Here is a 17,378-nt window from a genome sequence, read left to right as displayed (position 1 = left end):
GGCAAGCCAACATGTCATTTATTATAATTGTTTATTTTAGCTAAGAAGTTAATGAAATGGTATTATTATTATTATTTATTTTGTAGTTAATTTGAATATTTAATATTAAAATAATTAAAAAATGGTGGGTGAGGTAGAGTTAACAAGGTTAAACCATTTTTTAGGATGAGATGGAGTAAAAGGGGAGTAAACGGGTGATGTGGCGTTTATATGAAGTTAAGAATGATTAAAGGACACCCCATGGCCTAATACCTATTTTGTGATTCTCATTTTCAGAATTCTTCATCATTAATTAGTAAACACTTTTTTAATATTCATCATCTCATTTGTACAGTTAACTTTCCTACAAACATACCATTACCCTATCTTTTTACCTCAAGATCACGTGAGTTTGCGTGATTTTGGTATCAAACAAGCGTAAGTATAACATTACACATCATTTTTCCTAAAGTTATATATTCTTTCCATGCAATTTTCCGCTTTTAAGAAGACAATAGCATATATAGAGCATCAAGATGCTAAACACAACAAATAGTTACAAGTACACAGTGGCGAATCTTGAGATTTCTGACCGGGAGGTCGAAAACGTATATACCTAAAAATTTCTATAAAACCGGGGGATAAAAAACGTATACCCAAAAATTTCTATACAAAACTACATACTCTCAGGGGGTCGGCCACCCCCTCCCGCCCTCACCATGTTGCGCCCCTGCAAGTACATCACATCAACTCGCACATTATAGATATACAGTTATACGTATCCTTCAAAAGCAATTATTTTCTCTTCATAGTACATTCTTTCACAAACATCCTTTCATTTCCATATTTTCATCAGTTGTTACGTTTATTTTTAGCATCAGACTACTTAAAGTGTTTAAAAAAGGGTTTATGTGTATTATAATTTATTTTTTTTTTGATAATTATATATAGTATAAACTAGTTTTAAAAATCCAATAAATCTGGGAAAAAGCTCTTTATGGGAATTGAACCTAAGAGCTAATGGTACAAAAGCCTTATCTCACCCTGAAGATGCCACTAGGCTATAAGTTATTATAGAACCTTTAATATATAATAATTATTAAATGTGTGTGTATTATGGGGGGAAGATGCACTAAAAGGTGGGTTTTGACTTAAGTACCCTAAGAAAAATTATGAAAATAACATGTGGCACTCTTTATAAGTAGGATGAAAGAGTATTTTTCGGTCCTAAAACATAAACTCTAACCGTTTTGTTTTCTCAAACATACAACACAAAAATTATAGTACAAAAAAATTACACAAAAAATATAGTACAAAAAAATCTAATAAAAAAAGCACAAAACGTCTAGTACAAAAAATCCAGGACAAAAAATGTAGTACAAAAATCTACTACTAAAGATCCAACGCAAAAATGTTATGTTCACATGGTTATGTTCTGTCCACAAAAGAGATACACGCGCTTCAGGCTGAATTGTTGTACATGAAAGGAGAACACCTCAAGCGTGCTTGAGTGGAGGTAATCCATAGATGTGTGATCTCCTGGGATGTTTCACTCAATGAACTAAAAACATTTGTTAATTCCTCATGGGCAAAACGAACAATAGTGGTTAGCATAGGAGATGCTGAGTCCTAAAGGATGAAGGGTTGTTTGTAATACCTTGGGCAAATTCCATGTCATTTTGTTGTTTTATGTCTTCATAATAGATTTTGAGCCGTAAAGAATGTCAAGTCTCAGATACGACCAACACGTTTTGAGTGCAATGGTTGTGGATGAAGGGAAATTTTCACAGTTAAGCGTACTCATGTGGTGGTAATCCAAGGATGTGGGATCTTCTGAGAAGTTTTCACCTGAGCAACACAAAAAACAAATTTACAAGGGCAGAATTTCACAGTCAAGCATACTCATGTGGTGGTAATTTAAGGATGTGGGGCCTCCTATGAAGTTTTCACTGGATAACAAAAAAAAACAAATTTGTTAGCTCCTCATTAAAAAACCTAATAGTGTTTGTTGGTTTAAGAGACCGAATGTTGCACAGAAATTAACATCAACCGAGACCAATATAATGTGTTCTTGTGGTGACTCTTTCTCTGTATCTTATTCATATATTTCTTATCAATAATTTGTAAGTTGATTTAATGTTTGATCGCAAACCTTGTTACAAATTTGCTAGAAGTGATTAAAATTTTAAAATAACATATTCATCTTCTTACACATGTAATATATATAGACAAAAGATCAAATACAAATATCATTATCATACAAAACGTACGAATATGGTGAAAATGTAAAAAAAAAATGCGGTGACATTTTTGTAATTATTTACTCGTAGAGTAATTATCAAAATTACTCTACAAATGATCTTGTAGGGTAATTTTTATCTTGTAGAGTAATTTTGTAAAATGTTCTTGAAGGGTAATTTTGATCTTATAGAGTAATTTTGTAGAGTATCATAGTTACTCTACAAATGATCTTGTATGGTAATTTTGATCTTGTGAGATAATTTTCTAGAGTATTATAATTACTCTACAAATGATTTTGTAGAGTAATTTTGAATTGTATGTTGTTTGATAAACTTGCAGATTAATTTTGATATACTTGTAGAGTAATTTTGATGCAGAGTAATTTTGATACACTTGTAGAGTAATTTTGATAATTACCATACAAGATCAAAATTACTCTACAAGAATACAAGATACACTTGTAGAGTAATTTTGACAATTACCCTACAAAATCAAAATTACTCTACAAGATCATTTTTAGAATAATTTTGATAATTACCCTGCGAGCAAATAATTAGGAAAATGTCTCCGCGTTTTTTTGGCTTTTTCATGCCTTTCGTACGTTTTGTACGATAAGGCACTTTGTACGTGAACTTAACCCGTAATGTATAATGTGTTTTTTTTTTTTTTTTTTACAAATTTAGATGTGCCACTTGCTACTGTTTCGACAATTATGGTATATTTCAACATGAACTTTACCCTTACAGCACGAACTTGAAAATCTGCTTTCTAATTATGCTTGTTCTCTGTCCTAGTAAGCCTTGGTGATCACTTTTCAGGTTTCACACATTAGGGTGTAACGAACTCCACTATATATCCTCAAATCATTTGTGGCCATTATATGAGGACAACATTAGGAGTTGTCATCATCCACCACCCTAGATCCGAACCGAATTGTTATATTTAAGGTCCGATTTCAGTTCTTAAATTTGGTTGTAAACAGTTTCCAGTTCGATTTGGTTTGGAACCGTCGGTTCTGTATAAAGAACCGCTAGAACCGGTTAGGATTAAAAATATTTAAAATCATATTTATTTGATAGGCTTTTCAACTTTAGATGATTTTATAATATTCTTTAACCTAGTTATGCATTGACTTTCAATCAAGAAATCTCGACATCTTATGTGTGTGTATACATAACATTCTAATTGTATATGTTTATGTATATAGATGTGTGAGCATGTATGTGATTGAAAGAATTATGTTAGTTAATAGGGTTTTTAATTGATAAACCATTCTAGCAAGAATCAGTTTAACCTGGTTTCAAACCGAACCGATTATTAAACAGTTCGATTCTGGTTCTTATATTCATCATGTTGGAAGATAGTGTATTAGCAAGGGGCATAATGTAAATAAGTCAAAAGTAGCATCGTAGTAGCATCTCTTTGGTTCAGGCTTTGACTTTATTTCCACAAACCCCCTTAGGATTCCTCATTGTGGCCGTAGACCCACTTTTCCTTTTTTAACTACGAACTAACAAGTCAAAACACATGGCATCATTCATGATAAAGGCATTGTATTATACTTTTCCATTAGCTTTCATTAATTTATTATTATATTTAAATATTGAATTTTAAAGTTTTAAATATCTATCTATTTTAGTCATCATAGGAGATGTATATTTAATTATTTATATAGTTTACACGGTTAAGACACATTTAAAATAGATTGACAAGTGTTTGGGTGTGTTGGATTAGGATTTAACATTAACCATATTACATAAGATGTTCATTTGGCTGTTTAATCTACTCGTTTTCTTTTACCCGTTATATATGACTACTTAAAAAAACACAGAATTACCGCCTGAATGATTGTACTCTACTTAATATTATCGTTTTGTTCGTTTAAGCACCCATAATATAGGTGCATTTAGTTAAAAAAAAATAACCGCTAGAACCAGTTAGGACTAAAAATATTTAAAACCATATTTATTAACTATAGATAACTATATCAATTTCTTATTCATAATAGATGAATTGAAATAACTATTAACTTGACATAAAGTTTATAAAAAGGAATCAGCTATAAGTTAAAATGTAATTGAAATATTGTATCGAAATGTCATATTCGAAATAATTTTAGTTAATATCTCGTTTGAAAAAAAATATTGTATTTTTATAAATTGACGAAGTAGGTTTTGATATTGTTGGATGTGAGTATGGTACTTTTAAATGGAGACGACTATGACATGATACCTAAAGTTTATAACTAATTACTATAAATTTTAAAATATATAGGATAGATTGCATGAATTTTGAATGCCCCACTTTCTGGTATTATTCATACTTTGACATCACTTGTGGTATACAACAATTTAAAATGTATTTTGCTAATTAATACAAGATAAAATATAATTTGATTAAAATACTTTATTATAATATGTAGGGGGGTAAACTTTAGGCATTGGCATTGGGGAGTGAACATGGTATTGAGTAGTGAGGAAACTGACAGACATACTTGCAGACAAAATTTAATCTTTGGGTTTAGTGTTGGATTAGAAGAAGATTCCATTTGCATTTGACCTTTTGGTCCATTGTATTCTCTCTTCGAAGGTCAAGCATGTTCTTTTCTTATCAATTAAAAAACTACAAAATATCAATTACAAACTTGTATAAAAGATGTTAACTCACTATAAAAACCTAACCTAAAATCAAAAAAAAAGTTGAACCTAGGGGTAAGATATTTGCTGAGGAAAATCGGAATCAAATACATAAAACGAAGAAGAATTTTTATTTTTTGCACTACTATCGCATTTCGCCGACAAACACATGAATGTGTAATAATATGTTACGAAGTGTAGCCGTGTAGACGTGAAAATTTAAAGAGCAAATTAGTTGAAAATACATCGCTACACATATGTGTTAATATGTTATACATTTTTGAAGGACAATATATAAAAAGGTCTTGCTAAATGCATTCCCGTTTTTTTTTTATTTTACTGGTTGCACCCCCCTCCCTCCCCCTGAAGTTTGTAAATAAATACAATCAACCGTTGTATTTTCTATTTTTTTAAATTTGTATTAGGAAATATCCTTATTTTTTCTAGGGGTTTATCTACTTGTCATAATTTGAATATATAGATATACCTGTGAATACATAACGATTCTATTGAAGAAAAACAAAATCTGCACTGATTGAAAGAAGAAGATTAAGAGAGAGCTTGAAGAAACAAATTTTTTCAACTTTGATTTTCATCATAGTTCTAATTGGTTGAATGTTCTTGGTATGTATTCTAACTAAAAGACAACTATATTCTTTTGATTTGGAAAACGTCTCTCATCCTGCAAAATTCCTCTATTTTATATAAATAATATACAGCAACATGTAATATAAAAAAATCTTCTATGTCAAATCAAATTGTTAAGAAGTATCAAAATCATTTGTATGAAAAAAAAAAACTTAAACAAAACAGTCAACAAATAATACAAAACAAAATCATCCGGGTGAAACGTGAAAGAAACTTAAACAAAACAATCAAGAATTGAAAAAAAAAAACAAACAGGGAATGAACCAAAAAAAGAAACCGTAAACAATTGAACAAAACAATAACATATAAAAGGTAAAGGGTGGAATTTAAAAAATTATAAAAATGATATTTTTGAAAAGGGAGGTATAAACAGTAAAAATGGTGGTGCATTTAGCCACACCCTATATAAAAATTAGTAGTTAATTACAATTTGCCCCATGTGGCTTTGGTCACTTTTCACTTTGTCTCCCTCCGACACCCTGTGGTTTGTTTTCCGTCCAATCTGTCAACCTACCCTCAATATAACACATGAAATGACCTTTATACCCTTCTTGTTTATGTTAAGAGCTCCCCTCAATCTCATTTGAAGCCCTAATTTCTACCTGGACACCCAATTTCGATTCCACTATACATATTCTCAATTCAAGCCCTAATCGCTCGACACAATGTCTCGTTTCTCATCAAATTCATCTTCATGCCGTCGTGTGAGCTCACAGAGGGTTGTTTTGTCTGAACTAAGATACTTATGTGGTTCAGGTACCTGCTACAAGATCTCTAGGATGAAGGCAACCCCTAGACATCGTTTCCTATGTTGTGTAAGTGCTCAAACAATCTAATATTATGTGTGTAATGAATCTGAACATTTTTTTGTAATATGTGTGTAATTGGTGTGTAATGAGTGTGATATGTTGAATTACTTGACCTTGTAATAAATGTGATCAGTTTCATTTGGCTGTGAATGTGATGTGTTTGTTATTGATCAGTGTATTTCTTCGTAGTTTGTTAAGTGTATGATGTGTTATGTGTGAATTACAGAAGGGAGACTGTGGTTGGCTTAGGTGGACTGATACTCCTATATGTCCAAGATGTGAAATGATAGTTTCAGCTATGGTTGAAACTATCAGGATGAAAGAGGAAATGGTCAAAAGCAAGTAACAAAATAGAAGACTGCTATAGGACTTAGTTGGTTGTTCTTTGTTGTGTTTATTTTCATCTTTTGAAATGTAATATATTAACCGTTTGAAACATTTTTGTAAGGGATATATGTCCTTTTTGAAATCTTCTAATGGGTCATCTATGTTTATGTTATTATGTTGATCATTTTGATTAGTATGTTGATTAATATCTTCATAATCCAGATTATAGATTAATATATTTATTATGTTGTTGATCTTAATAGCATTGTTGTAACCATACCAAATCTGGAAAGGCTGAAAAAAAGTTGAACTTGTGGAACAAAAAGAAGAAGTGGTTAATGATAACTTTTATAAGGACTTAAACATGCCCGAAGAAGAGTTGCAGGCCCAATACTTATAGGATAAATACAGTTTTGTCTTATTTGTCTTATGTGGATCATCTATGTAATGAACCATATTTAGTTTACTTGTCTTAGTGGTCTTATATAATCCAATTAACCATATATATCAAACAAACCATTTTGACTTTTACCAGTCAAACTGCATTTTGCATGAACCATATACAACATGCTCTCAATAGATTCAGTTAACTTGCCCTAGTCAAAGTGATTAATTAACTGGTAAAAGTCAAAGTGATCAAGTAGCATTACAAACATGCTCCTAGTTTGTAAAAGACAATAGATTCAATGGACTTGTAAAAGTCATACCGAACCAATTCACATGTAAAAGTCAAAGTGCACAACAATCTGCAAAATACAACATGCTCTCAATATATTCAGTTGACTTGTAGAAGTCAAACTACATAATACAACATGTCTTAATAGCATTACAAACATAAATTCAAATTATCTCAACAATATTACAAGCTAAAATTAAAACTCTTTTAAAATGTCTTAAACATCAAACATAGAATCATTCAAAAAAACACCAAACGTATTTTCTTAACAACCAAACATCAAACATCAATCTTGAGAAAAAGGAATAGCCTGTGGGAAACTGGTTCTTGTGCTGCATTTGGTCAACTTCTAGGCCCTCCCTTACCTCTGCAGCTTCTACTGTTGTGTCCTGGATTCCCACATTTGCTGCATTTGGTTGTGCCCCATTCCTGGTCATCTTACCTGAACCTCATCCACAATATTCCTTCTCTTTTTCTTTTGCAGTCTCACCCGAGTATGATGTTTAGGTTCAATCGGTGTAGTTGGGCAGTTTGAAGGTGTCCACATGTCTAGCCCATAGATTGGTTCAATAACATATTGGTAAGCTTCCTTCCACGTATCTAATAAGTATACTCTGGACACCCAATTTTCCAGACACCCAACCCTAATACCATTTCTAGCCATGTCCCAAATTGCAGCAAATCCATGTTTACATGGTATCCCAGTCAAATCCCACCTCCTACAAGAGCATATTTTTAAATCCTCGTTGACCACACATCTAGACCTAGAACCTGGCACCTATCAGTGAAATGTTTTTAACATTAATAACATCATATAATGAAAACATCACATATTAAAATATAATACCCGGTACTTTGAAGAATTCACCATCAGAACATTCATCTGTGATGCATGTTCTTTAATTTCTTTAAAGACTCCTTCAACATATGGTGTCATTGGACCATTGCATTTAGCTTGAACCTTCTTGACATTACCAATCTGTTTTGTCATGTATACTTTGATAAAGTCCAAACATGTGATCACAGGTTTGCGTCTATCTCCAATTATTTGTCTCTTAAATACATCACAAATGTTGTTCAGTAAAATATCGCATTGTGCCCTACCTGAGAAATGAGTTCTTGACCAGGATTCAGGTGCAATTTGGGTTAATGTTAAGTCTAGATCACCCTGGAGGAAATTAAGAACCATGCCCATCTCTGATAAGTTTCAGCTTCAACAAGAGCAAAAGCAAGTGGATATATACCATTGCTGCCATCGACACCCACATCACTCAAAATTTGTCCTTGATATGGACCTTTCATGAAACAACCATCCAGTCCAAGAATTTGTCTACCACAGATCTTATAACCTCTCTTCATGGCACCATAATTGATGTAAATCCTTCTAAATGGCCTGGTATCAAAGTTAGGGTTACTGCATGGCTCCACATCTATTTTGATGGTGCTACCTGGATTTGCCTAAATCAATTTTTCACAATAACTTCTTAGCAAACCATACTAATCTCTGTAATCTCTATGCAATTTTTTGGTAGCAATTGCTCTAAAGATTTTCGTTATCGAAACATTTACCTTATGCTTTTTCTGGACATAATCTTGTAAAGCAGGAAGAGGTATTTTAGGGTTGCTTTCAACAATTAGAGGAATATCTCTGGCTATTCCACTCATAGTGTAGAGACCAACGTCTCTAGTTTGGAGGCAGTTGTGTTTACAATGAATTGTTTTAACACACCAGGAATCTAGGGTTGATGTTCTTGATATATGAATTGCCTAGGGGCAAGTGGGTTTGGTCTTCCTTTTGTTTTTTTTTTCATTTTGCCCCTACTACTTTTAGAACTTTCACAATCCCGACCTTCAACACCTACCAATCTTGGATTTGTACCGTTGCAAACTACCCTATACCTTAATGGCTCATTCCTACCGATTTAAACCTCTCTTGTAGACTTAGTGCATACTCCTTAACCATCTGATTTAAAGTGGCCTTATCGCCAATCAACTGGCTAATATACCATGGCATAAATGGGTCATAACCTATTGCTTTTCTAGACTTTTCCTCACCTTTCAAATTTTCCTTGTAGCGTGATCTAAGACTGTGACCTCATCTTCACTAAACAAGTCAAAGTTGTCATGATCAACTAGAATATCTTCATCTAAATCAAGATAATACCCAAGCTAAGGCTCTTCATCAAGATCATCTTCTACTACATCATGATCAACGAAATCCTTAAAATGGCTCATGTCCACTTCAAGATCCCTCCTAACGTTGTCTTCTGTTTATCACATTCCTTATCCTCCTCATCACCCTCATCCTTGTCACTATCCTTTTTTGATCCATTATCACTACTTCCAAGCCCTATAACTTCTTTTATTTCGTCAAAAAGGTAGAAGTGTACTACTTTCAGTCTGAAGTAATGGACCGGCTCTAGCAGTATCAGAATTTATGGAGTTTAAAAACACAAGAGAACTCCAAGGTTTAACATATATTCAATTAACTTAATTCCATCTAGTACATGCTCAAATAAGTTATAAAAATCTGTATCCATAGTTAAAGGCCTTAAACCTATATCCAATCTCAAATTGGGTACTTTGTAATGGAAGTAAAAAACCATATCACCATCATAACTTACAGCCTTAACCATTTCTTCCAAAACCTCCATTCCTAAGTCATCTATATCGGCACTATCTATGAATGATTCTTGAGCATGCATATATCTCCTAGATGGTGGGTCAATGAACATACCTCCATGTAACATCTTCACTGAGAAAAGGTTGGGTTTGTCCTAAGTAGCAAGAATTAACAGTATTGAACAATTAGAGCTTGATTAGAACATGATCAACACAAAAAAATCACATGACACTTCAAACAACTTACTATAAATTGAGTATTGATCGATGTCCTCATCACTTACTCTAATTCTCCAATCACCACCTGTTATTACTCGATTAACACTGAGAATCGTCAAAGCGTTCGACATGGTTTGCTGATTGAAACTCAAAGGAACGAATGCATGGGGTCGCTAAATGACACCGGAGTTAATTGGGGGAGGGTATAGAGGGTCTGAGAGAGTTGATTTATGAGATTACGCTTATACCCTTTTAGTCGAACGATAGGCTATGTATGAACCACAAAAAGTTTTTGTTGGAGGGAGGCAAAGTGAAAAGTGACTTAACCACATGGGGGAAAATTGTAATTAACACAAAAAATAGAAAATAAACCTTAGCAAGTAGTTAACCACAAATACATGTACACCCTATAAGGACTAAAAAAACAAACACAACAAAAACACTAAGTAATAGATCTATAAAAACAACACCTAAAAGAACTAAGTAACAGATTGCCCACATAGCCAAATTTACATCTTCAAAAGATCCCAAGCAGGTATTCACATCACAAATCCCACTTAATAGTGTTCCATTTCGATCTTTGCTTGAACCTGTTGAACATGAGCAGCAAGATGTCTTCAAATACCTTGCCCGTTGATTTCTTATACTTGTTAAAAACCATATTATTTTTATTCTTCCATAACAATCAATAGGTGGTGCATAGAATAGCGCCAAGTTTTCTTCTGATTCTTTTGGCATCGACCCTGCTAGAATACAAGGGATTGATCCAACCCTGTTTGTGGGTTCCGAGGAACCTACTCAATTTGGAAAAAAAATAGAAAACAATTAGTGAGAACCTTATATAGTTTGAAAAAAACACTGAGAATCTACCAAAAGGAACCCACTGGAAAAATTCTTGGATCCAACACTGCAAGAATACGATCCATCATGCAACCCAGAAACGTTCTAGCTGATTCCCAATATAGCACCACTGCTCCACTGTATTCCCGAGTTCCATATCAGTAGATCACATCCGTAACACAAGGTCACATGATTCTTTATCGGCGAGACAAAGTTTGCAACTAATAGACTGCAACGATACCCCCTTAAGCACCAATTTGTTTGCTAAAGGAATTCGAACTTGCAATAGTCTCCACATGAAGCACGATACCTTTAATGAAACTGTAACATTCATCAAAATTTCATGCCCTAAATAACAATATAAAAAGTTAAAGGGCGTAAGTGTAACTAAACCAAAGTTTAAAGACCAGGGTCTATAATAAAATCTGGAAAACAAGGTCGTAGCAAACTGCTACAATAATCAGTAATGGTCTGCTCTGAGTCCCTCGAGGCCGATTGAGGTGATGACACATGAACGATGATTAATCATGATTAAAGACACGTGTTGGGTGAGTTGACAGCGAACAGTAACACTAGTCGCACACGGTCTGCTAGCCGCAATATAGATTAACCTAATTCAACCCAAAGATAAGGTTGTGGCGATGTACGAGCCCAACCGCACCGACTTGCATCAACTCGGGCCTTTCCGAGTATCCAGACCCTTCCACCCCTGTTTATATGCTTTTATATTTTTAAGAGTAAACGACCAAAATCGTCCTTGAGGTTTGCATATAATTGCCAGATTCATCCAAAAAGTTTTATTCTCTCAACTGACCACTGTGGTCCAATTGAGAAAATAAAACTTTTTGGATAGATCTGACAATTGTATCTAAACCTCAGGGACAATTTTGAAAATTTCCTCTATTTTTAATCTTTTTCTATTAGTATTAACATATCTCATCCTCACATTATTTGATGGCTAAATAGGAATATAATTATATAGAGAAAACGAAAATGACAATTTTTATTTTATATTAATCCAATATTATATACATATTTTTGACGAGGGTTGATAAATAGTAACTTTATTTTTATAATAATATATAGTTTTTATTATTTTATTATTTAATTATTTATTATGTTATAATATTTTATTATTATATTTACTTTTAATAACATATTTTTCTTTTTTTTAAAACATATATTTCCTTTACCTTTTTTAAATAATTGTTTTTTTCTTTTTTTGAACATATATTAATTTATCGATTAATTTGATACTTCTTTAATAATTTACGTTTATAATTTTTTTCTAAAAACTTAAGTACGTAGTTGTGCTTGATTTATTTCCCTGACATTCCATTATAAGTTTTGTTAAAAACGAAGTTGTACTCAAAATAAAGTATTTATTTGGTAACGGTGTAATGATAAACTAAATCGTTCTAATGGTTTGACTTTCTAAACAACATGCTTTATTTTCAAATTACGTTTGTTTTACATTATCATTTGTTCGATTTCGCCGCAACGCACAATAAAAAAAAACTAGTTAATATTTATTTTCTTTCGCCTTTTTAAATTTATAATTTTTTCTAGAAACCTACTTTTTTACAGAAAATGTCGCTTTCATTAATTAAAAAAAAGTAAACTTCCGCTTTGCTCCCCGTGGTTTGGTCACTTTAACAGTTTTGCCCCAAACCTTTAAAAATAGCCATTTTACTCACTGATGTTTTGGTTTTATTGCCAATTTGCTCCCTGCGGGGAGCAAAATGGAAAAACAAACAATTTGGATGGAGTTAGAGGCGGGGAGCAAACTGGCAAAAAAACCGAAACATCAGGGAGTAAAATAGCTATTTTTAAAGGTTTGGAGCAAAACAGTTAAAGTGACCAAACCACATAGAGCAAAACGGAAGTTTACTCTAAAAAAAATTGTGTATTTATAATTGTTTCATGAAGTATAGTGTTTATTAAGATAATATATAATTATTGAAGTATTAATCAACAAAGACATATAAAGAACTCTTGGCCAACTTAAAAGACCAACTCACTCATTATTTGTTTAAACTTGTAAGTAGGTTCGTAATTACTTTTAAAAAAATCACCTTTCTTTTTACTAAGAGTGTTTCGTTTAAACCTACTTCATTGTTGAATATATATTCAAATTTTGATGGTCCTCAATAAAAAAAAAAAAAAAAAAAAACCCTACAAATAGGCGGTCTAATAATTTCTATAACGATTTGAAAGATGATACGATCTCTATTTCATATTTGACCTATTTGATAAAGAAATTGTATTTGACTTAATCATATTAACCCGTTTGATTAAACGCGAAGTCTTTGGGTGTTTAGGTATAATCCTTTAATTAAATAGATGTTGTTTGGGTTAATATATCTTTTTTTTGAAAGATATCTAACTAAACATGTTTGGGTTAATATATCTAACTAAACATGTTAGCCTTTCAACTTGTTTAAATTTATAATAACAATATATTATCTCTATAAGGTTAATCTGACGACCCGCTTACAACTTGTTTAACCCATTTATTACAATGTATCAGTTCCTTCACACCTAATTTAGAACCCTAACAACTCACTTCTAACCTTTTGACTCTTTTAACTTGCTTAGTTTATACAAATTTAGGTGTCTCTTGGTTAGGGTTAATGATTTTTACTCTAATACACATATAACTGATGTTCATGTTTATCATTTCAACATGTGCGACACAGTTGCTACTCTGATTGACAGAGATGATGCGTTTCACGTATTTAAAGCCTCTGTTTTATATAGCATGAATTAATTATTTATAAAATTCAAATGTACCCATTTGAGTCGAGAAAACTCAAGAAAATTATATGTAACATTTTTATTTTTTTCTAAAAAAAACAGGGAATGTAACATAAATGCACTTGAACATTTTTATAAAAAAAAATGTAAAAAGCGCTTACTAGTTCCTATGTAACATTTTTATTTTTTTTCTAAAAAAATGTAAAAAGTGCCGACTAGTTTTTTTTTTTTTTTTTTTTTTTTGAAATGTTCAAAATTTGTATGTTACATTTTTTTGGACATATATATTATGTAACATGAATTTTAACATTTTTTAAAAAATAAACTACTAGACGCTTTTTTGTTTTTCTTTTATAAAAATGTTCAAATATATGTATGATACATTTCCTTTTTTTTTAGAAAAAAATAAAAATGTTATCTGGGGTTTTTACAAAGGTTTTTTGAGTTTTCTGAACTCAAGTGGGTTTTCGTTTTATTCTTCCTTATATATATAGGGTTAGGTTATTCTACAAAGTCTTACAAAAGTAAGAATTGTAAGAAGACATTATAGAGTGACAAGTGTCGAATAAACTAAAACTAAACCCATCACACCACCAGCCAAAACCTAAACACACACTCCCACCCCACCCCATCACCAAAAAACCTAACCCCCACCTCCAAAAACCTAAAAATAAACCTACCCCCCCCCCTAAAAAAAAAAAAAACTAAAAAAATCTAAACACCCACCCCACCCCACCACCACCAAAAAATCTAAACCCCACCCCCCATTACCCATCCAAAATTTTTATTTTTTTCCGTGGGTAATGAGGGGTGGGGGTTTAGGTTTTTGGGTGGTGGTAGGTTTTTAGGGTTTTTTTTTTTTTTTTTTTTTTCTTTTGGTGTAGTGAGTTTTTTTTTTTTTTTAATAAGTCTTTATACACTTTTTATTTTTAGGAGCCTAAACCATATTATATATATTTCTTGTTTATTGAGTAAAAGCTAAAATCGAATCTTGAGACATTGGAGAAACCAAAGGGAACTCCAATCCAGTCAAAATAAAAATATTAGAATCTTTATAAGAATCTTGGAAACACAACCTTTTCCTCATATCTATTCTTCTTCTTCTTCATTTTCCACTTTCTAAGCTGAAATGACACAGAAAATAAGGTTATTTCTTTTATTCCTGTTTGTTTTATAATTGATTAATTAATCTAAAAATACACACACACACATTCACGTGGCAGCATTGGGAGTTGTACATTTTTTTTTTCATATTTTATGGATGTATATCATGTATCCACATGTGAAGTTTTTGAGTTCAACAATAAAGATTAGAGAAGCACATAATTTAGAGATGGGCTGGTTCAAATAAATCCATTAGAAGGCCAGCCCAGCTGCAACCATTTTGTTTAGCCCAATGGTAATGCAAATATTTTTAACTTTTACGTATTATTAAGTTATTAATAGTTAACATACATCCTCTAAATCCTACCTCTAATTCTATTATTTTTTCCATGATAAGAGTAGAAGTCTAGAATCCTTAACCTAATAGAGAGAAACATCTTTTTTAACACACCTTATACCGCTAGACTACACGTCCTTTGATTGTATTATTAGTTAACTAGTTTCATTCAAAATGCAGTTTTATATAGATAACTTTGAATCTTCGACAACTAGTTTCATTCAAAATGCAGTTTTATATGGATAACTTTGAATCTTTGATAACCACATAACTGTTTATATGAGTAAATTACAGTTTTTGTTCATGTGGTTTGCTCTAAATATCAGGTTTTGTCCAACATTAATACTCCTCATCCCTAGCGTTTAACACTTTTTGTCCGTTTCACTAAACTTTGCATAAGTTTTTTTATTAACTCTTGTCAAATGACTAAAATACTTGAGTAACAAAAAAATAAAAATAAAATAAATATGGTGGTGGTAGAGTAAGGAAAAATATGAGGGTAGAGTGGGTGTTTCAAGTGGGGCCACCATATTTAAATATTTTTCTAATTACTAAGACCACCCGTAGTGGGGTGGTATTTAAAAAAAAAAATTGAAAAAAAACGCCCCAAAACGCCCCCCCCTCCCACTACACCCGGCGTTATAGGGCGTCTTTTTTGAAAAAAATTGATGTTAGCGTTTTAATTATAACGCTGAAAGTCCACTGCATGTGGCCACATGGTGGGGTCCAAGGTTTTGACTAGCCAATAAGAATCTAGGTTGCCTTTTTTTTTATTTGTTTAATGATTAGAAGGGGCATTATTTGGGCACTATTTCCACTATGCCACTTTTGCAATAACGCCCCATAGTGGGGACATTATTTTGTTTAACCACTACGGGTGGTCTAATGGTGTTTTGGTCACTTTACAATAATTAATAAAATAAAAGAGTTAGTAAACTGGATTAAAAGTAAACATCAGGGACAAATAGTGTTAAAAGTGGATAAAACTAATATTGGTTATGTAATAACTGAAATGGTAAAAGTGGACAAACCAGAAGGACTGAAATGACAATTTTCAAGAATGTCAGGGAGGAAATGGTACAATTTTGAAATTTGGTCTGAAATGGCAAAAGCGGACAAACCACGGGGACGTAAACATTAGGGACGAAAACTGCAATTTACTCTATTCATATATTACTCACTTTACCGTAATATCAATATTGGTTAGGTAAGCGCATAACTTTCTCTATGTTTCTCTCTCTCTCTCTCTCTCTCTCTCTCATACACACACGCACTATATTTGGTCAACACTACTAAGAATGTTTACGACCCACTAAACCAAAAATTTCGAGTCAACCGCTAACTATTGTTTTGGAAAAAGAAAAATTGAACCAGTAGGGCTAGTTGGGTTAAATGAGCTGGTTGGTTTTCACGTTTTACGGTTTAACATTTCGATTTTAACGATATAGCGGTTTTAGATAAAAAAAATCCAAAATCATAATCATAATTTTATATATAGTAAACTACAATTTGAATCTCTAAGGTTGACATTGGATTGCACGTTGAGCCATTACTTTTCTAATTTGAACAACCAAGTCCCCAATGTTGATCCTTTGCAACAATTGAGTCCTTACTATTATATGGTCGTTTATATTAGAGTGAAAAGACCAAAATACCCCCTATTTTTATATGCAACATGAGTCCTTACCGGTAAACTTTAAATTTTCCATCTAAATTCATTTCTTTTACATTTTTAACTAACCACCCTAATCAACTAACTAATCATACTGCTAATAACCGAAATAATCAAACAGACCATGCATAATCAACTACGATTCAAACTAATGATATTGCTAATCAACTGCAGCTAGTTATACTATTAATCAATTGCAGTTTAAACTAATGATACTTCTAATTAGCTGCAGTTAAAACTAATCAAACTAATTAACTACAGTTCAAAGTAATCAAACTAATTAAACTGGTAAACATTTTGGTCAGAATGACTTCTAATTCTACCTATGTGTAACGCTCCGCATTTTTGTACATTCCTTATTTAGAAAGATGTAATCGTATTTCTATTTTTGGAAACTTGTATTCGTTCCCAACCTTGTAATCCGACACTTATTTCATAATGAAATTCCATACTTTATACATACGTGATATACATGCAATTTGCAAACTAATACTTGTTATACATTCAAAAT

Source organism: Helianthus annuus, chromosome 3 (assembly GCF_002127325.2).
Source record: "Helianthus annuus cultivar XRQ/B chromosome 3, HanXRQr2.0-SUNRISE, whole genome shotgun sequence".
NCBI lineage: Eukaryota > Viridiplantae > Streptophyta > Magnoliopsida > Asterales > Asteraceae > Helianthus > Helianthus annuus.
This window is presented reverse-complemented; position numbering follows the sequence as displayed.